The sequence below is a fragment of the Nicotiana tabacum genome, chromosome 23, assembly GCF_000715075.1.
Source record: "Nicotiana tabacum cultivar K326 chromosome 23, ASM71507v2, whole genome shotgun sequence".
Taxonomy (NCBI): domain Eukaryota; kingdom Viridiplantae; phylum Streptophyta; class Magnoliopsida; order Solanales; family Solanaceae; genus Nicotiana; species Nicotiana tabacum.
The window spans coordinates 106,793,080-106,812,169 of NC_134102.1; the positions used below are offsets into that span (position 1 = coordinate 106,793,080).

General features: G+C 42.3%; 2 non-coding genes and 1 pseudogene across 2 annotated transcripts; all 3 read left to right on the forward strand.

Moving 5' to 3' along the window:
• Positions 1 to 17,118: 17,118 nt before the first annotated feature.
• On the forward strand, positions 17,119 to 17,234 carry LOC142177681 (U5 spliceosomal RNA). The gene has a single exon (XR_012706249.1). It is a non-coding gene; the product is annotated as a U5 spliceosomal RNA (small nuclear RNA).
• A 452-nt stretch (positions 17,235 to 17,686) lies between these two features.
• On the forward strand, positions 17,687 to 17,866 carry LOC142177910 (U1 spliceosomal RNA; annotated as a pseudogene).
• A 441-nt stretch (positions 17,867 to 18,307) lies between these two features.
• LOC142177913 (U1 spliceosomal RNA) lies at positions 18,308 to 18,466 on the forward strand. The gene has a single exon (XR_012706442.1). It is a non-coding gene; the product is annotated as a U1 spliceosomal RNA (small nuclear RNA).
• The last annotated feature ends 624 nt before the right edge of the window (positions 18,467 to 19,090 follow it).

Below are 19,090 nucleotides of genomic sequence, written 5' to 3' on the forward strand. Positions count from 1 at the left end.
CTCTAAGATTAGAAGAGTTACTTACCTTAACCCGTGTAATATTTTATTCCGTTATGCCCTTGCCACGAGAATTGGTCTCCGAAAGCCTCGTATCTAGCCACAATTAATTCGATTCAATCAATACTAATTATTGTAATTAATTCCATAAGAAAATACTAATTTTTTTAATAAAATCCGAAATTAACTCAAAAGTCGCCCGTAGGGCCCACGTCTCGGAACCCGATAAAAGTTACAAAATATGAAAGCTCATCCAACCCCGAGTCCAACCATACAGATTTCACCAAATTCCGACATCAACTCGACCCTTAAATCTTCCATTAAAGTCATTGAATATTTTTACCATTTTTAACCCAATCTTTACCCAAACTCGAAATTGCAGACTAGGGGTTAAAACCTTACCTCTTGGGTGAAGATCTTGTGATATTTCTTTGTTGGATTTCAAAGCTTGAACAAGATCTTGATGAACAAAGCACTTGAGCTTCTTCCTCTCTCTAAAACACTCCCCCTTCTCTCTAAAAATGTCAGATTTTTGCTCCAAAATGAGTCCCAAAGCCTATTTATCAAAATGGGGTCGGGTAATGAAAATAGAAAAATTAGCCCTCCGAAAGCAAGTATGCGGTCGCATAATGGACCGCAGAATGAGTATGTGGGTTGAAAAATGTACCGCAAAATCGATGCCCAGAAATGGGCTTCACTGGACAGGTCTGCGACCATTTTGCGGTCGCATAACTACTTCTGCGATCGCATAATGGTTCTGAGATCGCAGAATCGTATTTTTCCAGCCTTTGGTAATTTGGTCATAACTTCTTGTAGGAATGTCCAAATGAAGAACGGTTTGAAGCGTTAGAAACTAGACTCGAAGATCATTCATTTGATAGGTAATACACCATAACATTTCATATCCTGAGAGTTATGCTCATTTGAAGTTAGGTCTTGTGCGAACTCACGTGACTTTAGTCTATTATGAAATTTCCCGCTTCTACATTCGATGCCGAAACCTATCGAATCAAGTCCGATTGACCTCAAATTTTGCGCACAAATCATAAATGCCATAACAGACATATACCAATTTCCGGAATCAGATTCCGACCCCGATATCAAAAAGTTAACCCCCCGGTCAAACTTTTCAAAACTTCAACTTTCGCCATTTCAAGCCTAATTCTACTACGTACCTTTAAATAATTTTTCGGACACGCTTCTAAGTCCAAAATAACCACACGGAGCTATTGAAATCATGAGAATTTAATTCCGAGGTCATTTACACATAAGTGAATATTCAGTCAACTTTTCCAACTTAAGTTTTCAATTATGAGACTAAATGTCTAATTTTACTCCGAAATCCTTCCGGACCCTGTCACGACCCAAACTAGCCCTGTCGTGATGGCGCCTATCGTGGAACTAGGCAAGCCGACTCATTCCCAAAACAAACTGATATTTTTATTTCAAAGAAAATTTCAAGGCTATTTAACATAAAAACCTTCGTAAAGGAGTTCAAATCAAAACAAAAGTACGGAAAAGAAAAGCCTGACATCGGGGTGTCACTAGTCATGAGCATCTACTACAATTTGTCTGACAATATCGAGACTAACATAGTCTAAAAAATAGCTAAATACAACTAAAGGAAGATAAGAGGGAGAATAGCAAGGTTGCGATCGCCAGGCAGCTACCTTGCTATCCCCGAGAAAATCTGCAACCAGAATAGTCAACAGCCGCTACCGTGTCCAGCTACACCTGGATCTGCACATAAGGTGCAAGGAGTAACGTGAGTGCGCCAACTCTGTAAGCAACAACAGTAAATAAAGACTGAGAAGTGGTGATGAGCAGTAATGCAAGTAAAGTTCATTTCACAAAAATTCAGTAGGACACAACATGCTTTTAAAACCAGGGTTTAAATCAAATCAGCTCTTTTAAATCCAGTTCCAGAAAAATCATTTAAATATATCTTTCAATAGTTTTCCAAACAAAGGCTCAATGCAAAGGTGAGAAAAATAATGAAATCATAATCAGCCACTCGGGCAACATCACTCATATACAGCCTCTTGGGCAAACCTCACAATCACTCGTATACAGCCCCTCGGGCATACCTCACAATCACTCGTAAACAGCCCCTCGGGCATACCTCACCATCTCTCATGCCTCCTAGTCACTCAGCACTCGACACTCGCACTCAGTAGGTACCTGCGCTCACTTGGGGTGTGTATAGACTCCGGAGGGGCTCCTTCAGCCCAAGCGCTAAATCAAGCCAAATCATGGCATATATTAATCAGGCCCTCGGCCTATATCAAACATGCTGCGGCGTACAACCCGATCCCATAAATATCCTCATAAATCAGGCCCCCGGCCTCACTCAGTCATAAACCCCTCAAGCCACTCGGGCTCTCAGTAAAATAGGGTATTCAGCCCAAAACAACATTTATATGCATCAAAATAGAGGAATAAAAAATGAGTTATGCGGTAAACAAGTATAACCATGACTGAGTATAGATTTTCAATCGAAAACAATGAGAGGATAGTAAGAAAATGCCTCTAAGGGTCCAAACAGCACTGGCACAAGACCCAAACATGGCATTCAGCCCAATTTAAAGAAAATTCTTTCTAAAACACATAAGTATCATATAGTTTCAACAAAATATGCAACTTTACAGTTGCTACGGGACGGGCCAAGTCACAATCCCCAATGGTGCATGCCCACACGCCCGTCACCTAGCATGTGCGTCACCTTAAAATAGTAAAATGATATGAAATCCGGGGTTTTATACCCTCAGGACTAGATTTACAATCGTTACTTACCTCAAAGCGGTCAAATATCTACCTTGCGATGCTCTTGCCTCTCGACTCGGCCTCCAAATGCTCCGAATCTATTCACAATCAGTACAATACCATCAATATACGCTAATGGAATGAATTCCACATGAAAAACTATCAAATTAGACCAAAATCCCGAAATTGGCTCAAACCCGGCCCCCGGGCCCACGTCTCGAAATCCGACAAAATTTACAAAACTAAAAAGCCCATTCACTCACGAGTCCATACATATGAAATTTATCAAAATCCGACCTCATTTGGTCCCTCAAATCCTTAAATCAAACTCTCCAATATCCCAAGCCCTAACCCCTCATTTTCAACGCTAATTTCCACTAATTACATGATTAAGAAATGGGAAATCACCATATATACGAGTATTAGGGCTCAAGCAACTTACCTCACTGATATCCCTTTGAATCCCTCATCAAAATCACTCCCAAAAGCTTCAAAACCGACTGAAAATGGTGAAGAATGGACCAAAATTTGCAAAATGTGCAATTTATACTATCTGCCTAGGCTTTTTGCACCTTCGGCCAATTCTTTGTGCCTACGGGACCGCACCTGCGGTCAAATCGCCGCATCTGCGAAACTCACTTAATTCTTCAGCCTTCGCACCTGCGCCCAGGCCTTGCACCTGCGGGCTCGCAGATGCGTCAAACTTCTCGCACTTGCGCATCCTGCCTAGCCCAGCACTGTCCGCACCTGCGAACTTCCCAAGCGCTCCTACGGCTTCGCACCTGCGACTCCCCTTCCGCAGGTGCGGAAACACCAGCAGAATTCACACCAGCAACTCCCAAACACCAAAAACCAATCCGTCGACCATTCGAAACATGCCCGAGGCCCTCGGGACCTCAACCAAAAATACCAACAAGTCATATATCAACATACAAACTTAATCGAACCTTCGAATCACTCCAAACAATATAAAAATACCAAATTACCCTCGCATTCAAGCCTAAGAACTTCAAATCTTCCGAATTCCACAAACAACGCCGAAACTTACCAAACCACATCCGAATGACCTCGAATTTTGCACACACGTCACAAATGACACCACGAACCTACTCCAACTTCTGGAAATCCATTCCGACCCCGATATCAAATTTTCCACTGCCGACCGAAAATTGCCAAATTTCCAATTCGCCAATTCAAGCCTAATTCCACTACGGACCTCCAAATCACATTGCGGACGCACTCCTAAGTCCAAAATCACCTAACGGAGCTAACAGAACCATAAAAATTCAAATCTGAAATCGTTTACACATAAGTGAACATCAGGTTGACTTTTTCAACTTAAGCTTCTACTTTAGAAACTAAGTGTCCCATTCCACTCCGAAATCACTCCGGACCCGAACCAACCAACCAGATACAACACAATACAGCTAAATAACACATAAAGAAGCAGAAATAGGGGAAACAGGGCTATAACTCTCGAAACGACCAGCCAAGTCATTACATCCTGGAGTCTCGAATATGTGTGGATATCTGCTCCGCATCTCCCGCTTGGTCTCCCAGGTGGCCTCCTTCACAGGCTGACCTTTCCACTGCACCTTCACCGAAGTTATGTCCTTTGACCTCAACTTCCGAACCTGCCGATCCAAAATAGCCACCGGCTCCACATCATAAGTCATATCACCCTCTAACTGAATCGTGTTGAAGTCCAAAACATGGGACGGATCTCCAATATACTTCCGGAGCATGGAAACATGAAACACTGGGTGCACAATCGACAAGCTGGGTGACAAGCCAAGCTTACAAGCCACCTCCCCTATCCTCTGAAGCACCTCAAAAGGCCCAATGAACAGGGGGTTCAACTTGCCCCTCTTCCCAAACCTCATGACACCCTTCATGGGTGATACCTTCAGCAAAACCTTCTCCCCAACCATGAAAGATACATCACAGACATTCTTGTCTGCATAGCTCTTCTGCCTAGACTGCGCCATGCGAAGCCGCTCCTGAATTAATTTCACCTTATCTAATGCATCCTGTACCAAGTCTGTACCCAAGAGCCTAGCCTCACCCGGCTTAAACCATCCAACTAGAGATCTACACCTCCTCCCATATAAAGCCTCGTACGGAGCTATCTGAATACTCGACTGATAACTGTTGTTATTTGCAAACTCTGTGAGTGGCAGAAACTGGTCCCATGAACCCCCAAGGTCAATGACACAAGCACGCAACATGTCCTCCAATATCTGAATAGTGCGCTCGGACTGCCCGTCCGTCTGAGGGTGAAAAGCCGGTGCTCAACTCAACCTGAGTACCCAACTCTCGCTGCACGGCCCTCCAAAACTACGATGTGAACTGAGTACCTCTATCTGAAATGATGGAAACTGGGACACCATGAAGGCGAACAATCTCTCGGATGTAAATCTCAGCCAACCGCTCTGAAGTGTAAGTAGTACCAACTGGAATGAAGTGCGCGGACTTGGTCAGCCGATCCACAATCACCCAAATAGCATCGAACTTCCCGAAGTCTGTGGGAGCCCAATTACAAAGTCTATAGTGATCCACTCCCACTTCCACTATGGGATCTCTAATCTCTGAAGCAAGCCACCCGGTCTCTAATGCTCATACTTAACCTGCTGACAGTTGAGACACCGAGCTACAAACCTAACTATATCCTTCTTCATCCCCTCCACCAATAGTGTTGTCTCAAATCCTGGTACATCTTCGCGGCACCCAGATGGATGGAATACCGCGAGCTGTGGGCCTTCTCAAGAATCAACTCCCGAAGCCCATCTACATTAGGCACACATATCCAGCCCTGCATCCTCAACACACCATCATCACCAATAGTCACATCCCTAGCATCACCTCTCCGAACCCTGTCCTAAAGAATGAACAAGTGAGGGTCATCATACTGGCGCTCCCTGATACGGTCGTAAAGAGAAGATTTGGAGAGCATGTAAGCCAACACTCGACTCGGCTCTGAAATATCCAATCTCACAAGCTGTCTCGCTAAGGCCTGGACATCCAATGCCAAAGGTCTCTCTGTTGCTGGAAGATATGCTAAACTCCCCAAACTCTCCGCCCGGCGACTCAAAGCGTCGGCCACCACATTGGCCTTTTTCGGATGGTACAAAATATTGATATCATAGTCCTTAAGAAGATCCAACCATCTCCACTGACGCAAATTAAGATCCTTCTGCTTAAACAGATGTTGCAGACTCCGGTGATCAGTATAGATCTCGCAATGAACCCCATACAAATAATGGCGCCAAATCTTCAAGGCGTGAACAATGGCTGCTAAATCAAGATCATGGACATGATAGTTCTTCTCATGGGTCTTCAACTGGCGCAAGGCATATGCAATCACCCTACCCTCCTACATCAGAACACAACCAATGCCTATCCTCGAGGCATCACAATACAAGGTGTAAGAACCTGAAGCTGATGGCAGATCTAGCACTGGAGCTGTGGTCAAGGCAGTCTTGAGCTTCTAAAAGCTCTCCTCACACTCGTCTGACCACCTGAATGAAGCACCCTTTTGGGTCAATTTGGTCAAGGGCAAAGCAATAGATGAAAATCCTTCCACAAAGCGACGGTAATAACCCTCTAGACCAAGGAAGCTCCTGATCTCCGTGGCTGAGGACAGTCTAGGCCAACTCTGCACCGCCTCTATCTTCTTTGGATCCACCTGAATACCCTCACTGGATACCACGTGTCCCAAGAAATCTATCGAATTGAGCCATAACTCACACTTGGAGAACCTTGCATAAAGCTTCTCCTCCCTCAATCTCTGTAATACAATCCTCAAATGCTGAGCGTACTCCTCTTGGCTACAAGAGTACACCAGGATGTCATCAATGAATACAACAATGAATGAGTCCAAATAGGGCTGGAATACACTATTCATCAAATGCATGAATGCTGTTGGGGCATTGGTCAGCCCAAAAGACATCACCAAGAACTCATAATGGCCATAACGGGTCCTAAAAGTTGTCTTAAGAATATCTGAATCCCAAATCTTCAGTTGATGATAAACGGACCTCAAATCAATCTTGGAGAACACCCTCGCTCCCTGAAGCTGGTCAAATAAATCATCAATGCGAGGCAAAGGATACTTGTTCTTGACTGTGACCTTGTTCAACTGCCTGTAATCAATACACATTCTCATGGAACCATCCTTCTTCTTCACAAATAGAACCGGTGCACCCCAAGGTGACACACTAGGCCGAATAAACCCCTTATTAAGGAGTTCCTGGAGTTGTTCTTTCAACTTCTTCAACTCTGCCAGTGCCATACGATACGGTGGAATAGAAATGGGCTGAGTGCCAAGCACCAAATCAATACCAAAGTCAATATCCCTGTCATGCGGCATGCCCGACAGGTCTGCAGGAAACACATCCGGAAAATCACGTACCACCAGAACAGAATCAATGGCAGGAGTCTCTGCACTAACATCCCTCACAAAAGCCAAATAAGATAGGCAACCCTTCTCAACCATACGCTGAGCCTTCAAATATGAAATCACCCTACTTGGTACATAATCTACAGAACCACTCCACTCAACCCTCGGAAATCCCGGCATCGCCAATGTCACGGTCTTTGCGTGATAATCTAGAACAACATGACATGAAGATAACCAATCCATACCTAATATCACATCAAAGTCAACCATACTGAGCAGTAAAAGGTCCACTTGGGTGTCCAGACCCCCAATAGTCACCACACATGACTGATATACGCGGTCCACAACAATAGTATCACCCACATAAGTAGATACATGAACAGATGAAACTAAATACTCATGGGGCATATCCAGAAAATGGGCAAAATACTAGAAAACATATGAATATGTGGAACCAGGGTAAGATAATACAGAGGCATCTCTAAAGCAATAGCATCTGGTCTGGCAGGGAGGGCATAAAAACGGGCCTGACCACCCCCTGATCTGCCTCCCCCTCTAGGGCGACCCCTAGCTGACTGACCTCCACCCCGAGCTGACTGGGCGGGTGGTGAAGTAACTGGTGCTGAAGTCGAAAACTGACTCCTTTGTTGAGATAGACCTCCACAACGACGAGGACACTGCCTCCACATATGCCAAACTCCCCACACTCAAAACAACTCCCTAGTGCTGGTGGCGGGAACTGAAAGGAGCCTTGAGCACCGGGATAACTGGTAGAAGAACCTGGCATAGAAGAGCCCTGAACGGATGGAGCACGGGACAAACTCTGAGCTGGAAGGGCACCGAGTGATGAGTGGCCCTGATGAGAACTATGAGAACCATGGCCAGATGATGTACCCGGTGAAATGGCCGAGCTGACTGAGCGTGTTTGAAATAACGACCTCTACCGTGCTGGAACTGACCCCCAAAAGGAGCACCGCTGAATCCGCCCTGACCACGAGGCCTCTTGGCCTCCCTCTCAACCCTCTCCTGACCGCGAACCATCTCAATCTGTCGAGCAATGTCGACAACCTCATCAAAGGTAGCACCTGAGACCCTCTCTCTGGTCATAAACAACTATAGCTAAATAGTGAGACCATCAATAAACCTCATGATCCTCTCCCTGTCCACGAGAACCAACCAGATAGCATGACGGGCCAACTCCGAGAATTGCATCTCATACTGCATCATAGACATATCACCCTGGCGAAGCCGCTCAAACTGTCTGCGCAGCTCCTCTCTGCGGGACCGAGGCACGAACTTCTCCAAAAAGATCACGGAGAACTGTTGCCAAGTAAGGGGTGCTACGCCAACAGTCCTACACCTATCGTAAGTCTCCCACCATCTGAGTGCAGCCCCGAAAAACTAAAAAGTAATGAATGAGACTCCACAAGTCTCTAGAATACCAGCAGTACGGAGTATCCTCTGACACTTATCCAAGAAGTCCTAAGCATCCTCTCTCTCTGTGCCACTGAAAGGTGGCGGCTGGAGCCTCCCAAACCTCTCCAACCTACGCTGATCATCCTAGGCATAGCAGGAACCACATAATCCTGTGCAGTTGCAACCGGCTGGGCTGGTGGTGCCCCTATGTCTGGAGTCCCTGAACAACCTGCTCGGGTGTGCGAGCGATGAGAGTCTGAGTGTCTGTTCCTCCCCCGGCCTGAGAAGTGGATGCGACCGTCGAGATAGAGACCGCCTGAGCAAGGCCAGTACACGCTGTCAGAATCTAAGTTAGGGCCTCCTGAAGGCCTGGAATCACAATAGGCATAGGTGGTGCCTGAGCTGGTGCATCAACTGGAATCTGGTCCTGATCTGGGGCAACTGGTAGATCTGCAGGTACTGCCCCAGCTACGGTGTGGGCTGCATCTCTGCTGCTACCATGGCCTCTACCGCGGCCTCGGCCTCTCGTGGCCCTGGCTGGTGGTACTGGTGGCTGGCCCTCCTGACCTGTAGTACTAGTCCTCACCATCTGTGAGAGAATGAAACAACAGATGTTTAGTTACTAGAATCAACAGATTCGCACAACAAGAATTCAAGAATGTGGAGTTTCCTAAGGGTTCTGCAACCTCTCGTAGATAAGTACAGACATCTCAATACCGATCCGCAAGACTCTACTAAACCCGCTCATGACTAGTGAGACCTATGTAACCTAGGCTCTGATACCAACTTGTCACGACCCAAACTAGCCCTGTCGTGATGGCGCCTATCGTAGAACTAGGCAAGCCGACTCATTCCCAAAACAAACCGATATTTTCATTTCAAAGAAAATTTCAAGGTTATTTAACATAAAAACCTTCGTAAAGGAGTTCAAATCAAAACAAAAGTGCGGAAAAGAAAAGCCCGACATCAGGGTGTCACTAGTCATGAGCATCTACTACATCGGGGTGTCACTAGTCATGAGAATCTACTACAATTTGTCTGACAATATCGAGACTAACATAGTCTGGAAAATAGCTAAATACAACTAAAGGAAGATAAGAGGGAGAAGAGCAGGGTTGCGATCGCCAGGCAGCTACCTTGCTATCCCCGAGAAAATCTACAACCGCTAGTCAACAGCCGCTACCGTGTCCAGCTACACCTGGATCTGCACAAAAGGTGCAGGGAGTAACGTGAGTTCGCCAACTCAGTAAGCAACAACAGTAAATAAAGACTGAGAAGTAGTGACGAGCAGTAATGCAAGTAAAGTTCATATCACAAAAATTCAGTAGGACACAACATGCTTTTAAAACCAGGGTTTGAATCAAATCAGCTCTTTTAAATCCAGTTCCAGAAAAATCATTTAAAGACATCTTTCAACAGTTTTTCAAACAAAGGCTCAATGCAAAGATGAGAAAAATAATGAAATCATAATCATCCACTCAGGCAACATCACTCATATACAGCCCCTCGGGCAAACCTCATAATCACTCGTATACAGTCCCTCGGGCATACCTCACAATCACTTGTAAACAGCCTCTCGGGCATACCTCACCATCTCTCATGTCTCCCAGCCACTTAGCACTCGAAACTCGGCACTCGGCACTCGCACTTAGTAGGTACCTGCGCTCACTGGGGGTGTGTACAGACTCCGGAGTGGCTCCTTCAGCCCAAGAGCTATATCAAGCCAAATCATGGCATAAATCAATCAGGCCCTTGGCCTATATCTAACATGTTGCGGCGTGCAGCCTGATCCCATAAATATCCTCACAAATCAGGCCCTCGGCCTCACTCAGTCATAAACCTCTCAAGCCACTCGGGCTCTCAGTAAAACAGGGTATTCAGCCAAAAACAAGATTTATATGCATCAAAACGGAGTAATAAAAGCTGAGTTATGCAGTAAATAGGTATAACCATGACAAAGTATAGATTTTCAATCGAAAACAGTGAGAGGATAGTAAGAAAAAGGCCCCTAAGGGTCCAAACAGCACTGGCACAAGGCCCAAACATGGCATTCAGCCCAATTTACAGAAAACTCTTTCTAAAACACATAACTATCATATAGTTTCAACAAAATATGCAACTTTACAATTGCTACGGGAAGGACCAAGTCATAATCCCTAACGGTGCACGCCCACACGCCCTCCACCTAGCATGTGCGTCACCTCAAAATAGTAAAATGATATGAAATATGGGGTTTCATACCCTCAGGGCTAGATTTACAATCATTACTTACCTCAAAGAGGTGAAATCTCTACCCCGCGATGCTCTTGCCTTTCGACTCGGCCTCTAAATGCTCCGAATCTATTCACAATCAGTACAATACCATCAATATACGCTAATGGAATGAATTCCACAAGAAAACTATCAAATTAGACAAAAATCCCGAAATCGGCTCAAACCCGGGCCCACGTCTCGAAATCTGACAAAATTTACAAAAGTAGAAAGCCCATTCACTCACGAGTCCATACATATGAAATTTATCAAAATCCGACCTCATTTGGTCCCTCAAATCCTTAAATCAAACTCTCTAAAATCCCAAGCCTTAACCCCTCATTTTCACTCCTAATTTCCACTAATTACATGATTAAGCAACGGGAAATCACCATATATACGAGTATTAGGGCTCAAGCAACTTACCTCACTAATATCCCCTTCAATCCCTCTTCAAAATCACTCCCAAAAGTTTCAAAACCGGCTGAAAATGGTGATGAAAGGACCAAAATTCGCGAAGTGTGCAATTTATACTATCTGCCCAGGCTTTTTGCACCTGCGGCCAATTTTTCGCGCATGCGGGACCGCACCTACGGTCAAATCGCCGCACCTGCGCTCAAATCGCCGCACCTGCGAAACTCACTTAATTCTTCAGCCTCCGCACCTGCGGGCTTGCAGATGCGACAGACTTCTCACACCTGCACATCTTGCCTAGCTCAGCACTGACCGCACCTGCGAACTTCCCAAGCGCACATGTGGCTTCGCACCTGCGACTCCCCTTTCACAGGTGCGGAAACACTAGCAGAATTCACACCAACAGCTCTCAAAGACCAAAAACCAATCTGTCGACCATCCGAAACACGCCCGAGGCCCTCGGGACCTCAACCAAAAATACCAACAAGTCATATATCAACATACAAACTTAGTCGAACCTTCGAATCACTCTAAACAACATCAAAACACCAAATTATCCTTGGATTCAAGTCTAAGAACTTCAAATCTTCCGAATTACACAAACAACACTGAAACTTACCAAACCACATCCGAATGACCTCAAATTTTACACACACATCACAAATGATACCATGAACCTACTCCAACTTCCAAAAATCCATTCCGACTCCGATATCAAATTTTTCACTGCCGACCGAAAATCGCCAAATTTCCAATTCGCCAATTCGAGCCTAATTCCACTACGGGCCTCCAAATCACATTCCAGACGCACTCCTAAGTCCAAAATCACCTAACGGAGCTAACAGAACCATAAAAATTCAACTCTGAGTTCGTTTACACATAGGTCAATATCTGATTGACTTTTTTAACTTAAGCTTCTACTTTAGAGACTAAGTGTCCCATTCCACTTCGAAACCACTCCGGACTCGAACCAACCAACCCGATACAACACAATACAGCTAAATAACACATAAAGAAGCAGAAATGGGGGAAACATGGCTGTAACACTCGAAACGACTGGCCGGGTCGTTACAGACCCTAACTAACTAATCCGATAAGTCATAAATCAACTGTAAGGCATAAATTGAGCAGTAAATGGGGGAACGGGATTGTGATACTCAAAACGACCGGTCTGGTCATTACCCCCATGCATGCAACATATATTTTATTTTCAGGGAACTAGGTTCCTCAACAATAGGCCTATTTTCAACAAAAACTTTATTTTTCTGCAAAGACTGAATTTTAGTTTTACAAGAGTCCTTGTAATGACCTGTTTGACCACAGTGAGTACACAACCAATTATCAGCCATAGTTACATACTTGCTATGGGGATTATAGGAGGTTTTAGCCTTTTGGAACCTGATTCCTTGCTTGTTTCCACCATTACTCTTGTACATAGACGTTATTACATCAGAGGACCATGTATATTTAAGTGACTTATCAAGATCATTTTTAACCCTTTTCAAATCCTCCTGAAGTTGTCTATTCTTTTCAAGTTCAGCAACAAGACTTGTTTTAACTTTCTTAAGCTCACTCTCATGCTCAAGTTGAGCCTCACTAGCCACTTCTTTACCTAAGTGTTGTCCATCCATTTTTTCATTTGGTTTTTCAACAAGTTATTTTTTCTAGTTACTTCTTCCACTTGTTCCTTCAAGTCTACAATGGAAACTACTATATCATCTCTCTCTTGTTCTATGTCACCAATTTATTCTATTAAAGTATTTTTCTCATTAATGAGGCTATGATAGGCATCAATCAACACATTTGCTAAGGACATCAATATTTTCTTAGAGTAAGTTTTCAAATTTCTTTGAACATCAAGAAAACTTATCTCATCTTCCTCCTTATCCTCATCATCATCACATTTGGCCATGAGTGCAAAGATTGACTCATATTCTGAAGATCCATTGTCAGCAACAATCATAGATGTATCTCCTTGGTCATCTTCACCTTCAGATTCACTGGAGGAATCTCCCCAGTCAGCCAAAGCTTGCTTCACCATGTTGTCAGCTGCATCTCTTCTTTTGAACTTCTTGTCAGGGACCTGGTTCCTCTTAGCCGCCTTATCAGTGTTGTTTTTGTAATGATCCTGATTATGAAGAGGACATTCTTTAATGAAGTGTCCAGACTTTCCACACTTATGACAGCAATCATTTCCTTTGAAATTCCTATTGGAACTTCCTTTCTTTGGAATCCCACCATTTTTTCGAATTATCTTTTGGAATTTTCGAGTGAGATACTCCATGTCAGATTCATCACTACTTGAATCCTTATTGGCAGCCTTGAGAATCAGGTTCTTCTCCTTCCTGGGCTCTTTTCTTTCAAGATCCTTCTTTCTCTTCATCTCATAAGTTTTGAGATTTTCAATAAGCTTGTCAATAGTCAGCTTCTGCATGTCTTTGGCTTCAGTGATAACATTAACCTTGCTCTCCCAGGAACCTGGTAGAACACTGAGTATCTTTCGGACCAGCTTGTTGGTTGGAATGATTTCACCAAGTGAATGAAGCTCATTGATTATGGAGGTGAAGCGGGTATGCATCTCTTGAATGGACTCATCTTCTTTCATTTTAAAGAGTTCATACTCAGTTGTAAGCATATATTTTGGACTACTTTACCTGAGTAGTCCCTTCATGAGCCGTTTGAAGAGCTTCCCAGATTTTCTTGGCTGATTCACATGTCGAGATACAATTATACTCGTATGGTCCAATACCACAGACAAGAATCTTCTTTGAAGTTCTTCTCAACGGCTTTTCGGTCAGCACCATTGTATTCTTTTCTTGTCTTTGGAACAGTCTTTGTTTCCTCTCCAACAGCCTTCATAGGGAAAAAGGGACCATCACAAATCACGTCCCAAAGCATGGAGTCTTCACCCATAATAAAGTCACGCATTCTTGTTTTCCACCAACCATAGTATTGGCCGTTGAATCTGGGGGGTCTATAGGTTGATTGTCCTTTCCCGAAGTTTGGTGGAGCAGCCATGATGAGGATCCTTTCTAGGTGTAACCTTTTAGAAAGAACCTGCTCTAATACCAATTGATAGAAACTAAGAGTCCACCTAACTGTATAGAGAACCATGTTCTCTATTAGTTCCCACAGTAAGTAAGACTGTAAAACCAAACAGTATAGGGAACCGGGTTCTCTATCTGTTCCCACAATAAATCGGCAGTAAATAAAGAACAGGTGATATTTACGTGGAAAACTCCTTGCTCAAGGGATTAATAACCAAGGCCTAACCTAGTAGGATTTCAACTCCACTAAACCGAGCAAACTTCAGATTACAACCTATTGAAATCTAGGAATTAAATTCTTAATCTCTCACCCCTTACAATAACTCTATTGTAAGCCCTTCACAATAACTCTATCACAAAGTAACAAACCTTGACTAACTCTAGTCACGAAACTAAACCAAAAAGTGGTTTAAATTTGTCCTACAAAGACACTTCTTGAAAGTAGTGTAGGATTACAAATGAAGAATAAAATAATAAAGACTCAACAAACCTAAGGAATTAAGATATCTTCAATCTTTGGATCTGGTCCTTGAGGTTGCAGCAGCTTTGTTCTTGAGAGAGGTAGTGTTGTTCTTGAGAGAGGTGGTGGCTAGCACTTGAGAGAATATTTTCTTTTGATTTGCAAGTGTTAGGGAGATGAAATCCCTTGCCTCATGTTGATAATATGTGTGTGTGATGTCATCAAGGATGATGCAATAAAGTGTTCTTTAGTTTGGTCTTAGCAAGTTACTGCAGTGCTATACCACTGCCAAACAGTACAGTGCAATAACTTTTACAACTGTAGAGTTGACTGCACAACGACCAGGGGAACTGATCACTATCTGTTCCCTTTGATGTTCCCTTATCTGATTTCATTGAGAATTGAACCAGACATCTGACTAGTTACTCTGAACGCAAGGGAACTAATTGTATCAGACTCCTTATTTGGTTCTCTGATGAAGTTTGTCAAATCATCAAAACAAAAGACGCATAAATTATCAAATACTTTGATTCTCTTCCCATTCCATAATTGATGTTTATTAGTAATAAATTAATATTATTACAAAAAATGGTTTGTCCCTTAGGTACACATGTCACCATCCACGACTTATTTTCCACAAATTCAAGAGAAATCCATTACAAATCAAACTTCCTTTACAAACAGGATGCGGGCTTTATGAACGGTCTTTCTGCGGACCACAGCCTCCCATATACATGAGACTTTTAAGTCCAGGATGAGAGCCTCATAAAAGCCAATTCCAGCACCGAACGTTACATATTTCTTTTGCTAGAAACATTACATATTTTGCTCTTTATATAATGAAATGTTGGAATAACTTTCGTTATATTTAATGCTTTATCTTTAAAAAAAAAATTGTGTGTATATATCTTTCCTATTATTTGTTTTATTTTTAACTTTGGGTATTATATTGTATTTGGAATGAATTTATATGATCGTGCGTAGCGCGAGCAAGTTAACTAGTTTCCTATAAAACCATTAAGAAACAAATCAACAAAAATAAGCTTGCACACCTAATATTATAATCAAAATATAAGTATGATTTATAGCATATTTGGCCGTACTTCTAAATCAGCTTATTTTGATAAGTGAATTTTCTCAAAAGTGTCTTTCAAAAAAGTATTTTTGGTGAGAGCAGTTTGTGTTTGACTAATCAATCTGAAAAGCACTTTTGAACAATAATTAGTATTTATGCCAAGCTTTTAAAAAGTACTTCGAAGCGTATCTTTCTCAAAAAGTACTTTTAGGGAGAAGTTATTTTTTCTGCTTCTCAAAAACTATTTATGCTTCTAATCAAAAGTTTTTTTTTCTCTTCTAAAGGCTTTGACAAACACCTTAACTTTGAGAAAAAGGCACTTTTGACAAAAAAAAAAAAAAGAAAAAAAAGAAAGAAGAAGCACGAACGAACATGCTATTAGAGTGAATAGGTTAAAAACGCCAAATATTATTACCATTTTGAGAGTTTCATACCTAAATTATTGGGTATTTCACATAAATCCCATGAACTATGAACTCATATTAAAATCCCCCCCCCCCCCCCGGAGGAATATGATCTACTATGTGAACATCACGCTCCAAAAACTCTTCCAAACAACTCTTTTATTTTCATAAACCCCAATTTAATTCTCCTTTCTTGTAAGAGCTCTAGCATCTTATCTATATTAGGAGTTATCTTGTGGAGTTTTCAAACATAGAAAAAAACACCTTCATCTTCTTTTTTTCTTCAACCAATTTCTGGGCAACTATTTTCTGCAAATTCCAAACTTCCAACCACGAGTGCATGTGTTTGGAGGTGTTGTGGAACTTTGGGGAGCGACCGGTCTTAACGATTTGTACCCAGTCGGCCGAAATCGCTTTCAAGGCAGTGGCTTGCCACCACACGTATTTTTCCTTCCTGTTCTTGGTCAATATTATCTACTCATTTTTCCTACAATAATAAGCTTAAAAACTAAACCTGCATTATATTGGATTTTCACGATATGTAGTACAACATCGTTGTTATGGATATTTCATCTATAAGTTTGTGAGCATACATATTTCTTTACAATCACCAAGAAATGAAGCGAATTGGAGTTTAAATGAATCAAACGATGAAGGAAAGGAAAGCAGACTAAATTCTACTTGAAACATGCATGTATATTGCCACATACATATCATTAAGTGAAAGAATGGTGAAGAGAGTGAAGAAGGAGGAGAACAATACTTTGATGCCTCAGAGTTCAAGAAAACCTAATGGAGGAAAAGGAGTGAGTGCCACATCGAAACTGAAAGAGGACTCCAAAACATGCTGTTTTATGTAAAAAGGAAGCTACGAAGAACAGTGAAACTTACGCAGCCACGCAGTGAGCACAAAGCGAACTATTCTTTTGCCTTTTACTAAAGAATACCGTGTGCGCGCTGCACTTAGTGGCATACGCCAATTTTTGGAGGGGTTCTCAAATTGAGTAACACCTACAATTCTAGCTTCAGTCTTCTTTGTGTTAAGTTTTTCCAGTATTGAAGTGGGACATAGAGCCCGTTTGGATTAGTTGAAAACAACTTCTTTAAATTCCAAATTAATCTCCATCCAGCTTCATTCTGTTTTCTTTCATCTTTTACGTATTTGCTCTCTTTGTTATTTAATGATCTGCGTGTTTCATTAAATTGAGGGAAAGAAAGGAAGCTATGGCTTTTACGATCAAGGAGTTGTAAATCTCAACTAAATGTGGATATAAAAATAGTTTATGAGTAAGCATTTATCTTAGATTGAAATAAATAACCAAGGCAACTAAATAGTCGCAGTAAATTAGTTTCGGAGAGAATATAAGGACAGATTGAACACTACATGTCCCTCAACGGCTGGCAAAAAGAAAAACAGGGAGTTGGAGGGGTATAGGAGCAGGGCAAGGAGCAACATGAAACATACTTACCTGGACGGGGTCAATTGGCGATCAACAAGGTCCATGGCCTAGGTTGGTGACCTCCATTGCACTTTGGAGGCCTCCATTGCACTTTGGAGGGGTGCCCGCCTAAGGTCGACCCAAGTGGTCGTGCCAACGTCATAATTTGTGGTAGTGGGGCCTGCGTTCGCGCGGTCCTTACCCAATTCTTAAACAAAAAAAATTTCTGCTCAAATGACATAGTTCTTTGTTTGTATATTTATCTGTTTCTTAGATCTTAGATATTCATGTTGTCAGCATAATTAAGATCTTCGACAATCTTTCCTTTTCGCTTATGATTTAGCTCATCTTTGAACTGCATTTGAAAGATGTGAAGAAATTGTCTACTCAGAACTTGTCAACTGTTTGACAAGAAAATGTAGAAACATGATTGCTATAAAATGTGTTAGTAAGATGTGTTCAAATTTTTGCTTGCTGTTCAGGAGATCGGCCAGAGGAAATGGGGGTGCACATCCAACCTATATTGAAAGACAAAGGCAACATCCAACTTCTAGCGCGAATAATCTGTACATCCCACACTAATAATACAGAACATTGCGCATCTAATAAGTGGTGGACTATCTATGAAGACTAGTACTGACTTAAACAAAACCCATGGGTCAATGGGCGATCAACAAGACCCATGGCCTAGGTTGGTGACCTCCATTGCACTTTGGAGGGGTGTCCACCTAAGGTCGGTCCAACTGGTCGAGCCCACGTCATAATTTGTGGCAGCGGAGGCCTGCGTCCGTGCGGCCCCTACCCAAGTCTTCAACAAAAGTTTTACACTCAAGGCATGACTATGGTGTAGTTGTGAATTCGTTGAGTTCCCCTTACAAATCTATGCCAATATTTGTAATTTTATTGTACTTGTTAGATAAATGAGAAAGTTCTGTGGAACTCCAATTTGTTAATTTAGATTTCGCATGACACAAATAACTCTAGTTGCTGTAGTAGTTGTTTGCCTTTGTATATTTGGGGTCACAAAACCTTCTTATGTGGCATTTCAGTGATCAGCTTGTGTGCATCTACTACAATAAAGTGAACCACGGACCGAAGAGGGAATGAGGATGGCCAAAGAAATTTAAGCCTTAAAAGTTTTGGCTGAGGGAAATGAAGAGGTGAATCCCGCTCATAAAAACAAGCATCACTGAAGAAGCTGTAATTATGTTTTATTTTTCTGATATAATGTGAGCAAATGTATTACCTCAATTAATTCATTATTTTACTCGTTCTAGAAAGTAGAAAGTTTATTTATTCTAGATTCCAGCTTCAGTGAGATAAAAGTTAGTATTAATTAAATGGGCAGTGCTGATTTTTTGTAACATTTCAAAAATAAGAGTACTTTTCCCCTGAATAAGAGAGTATTGGATATGATGTCTAATTT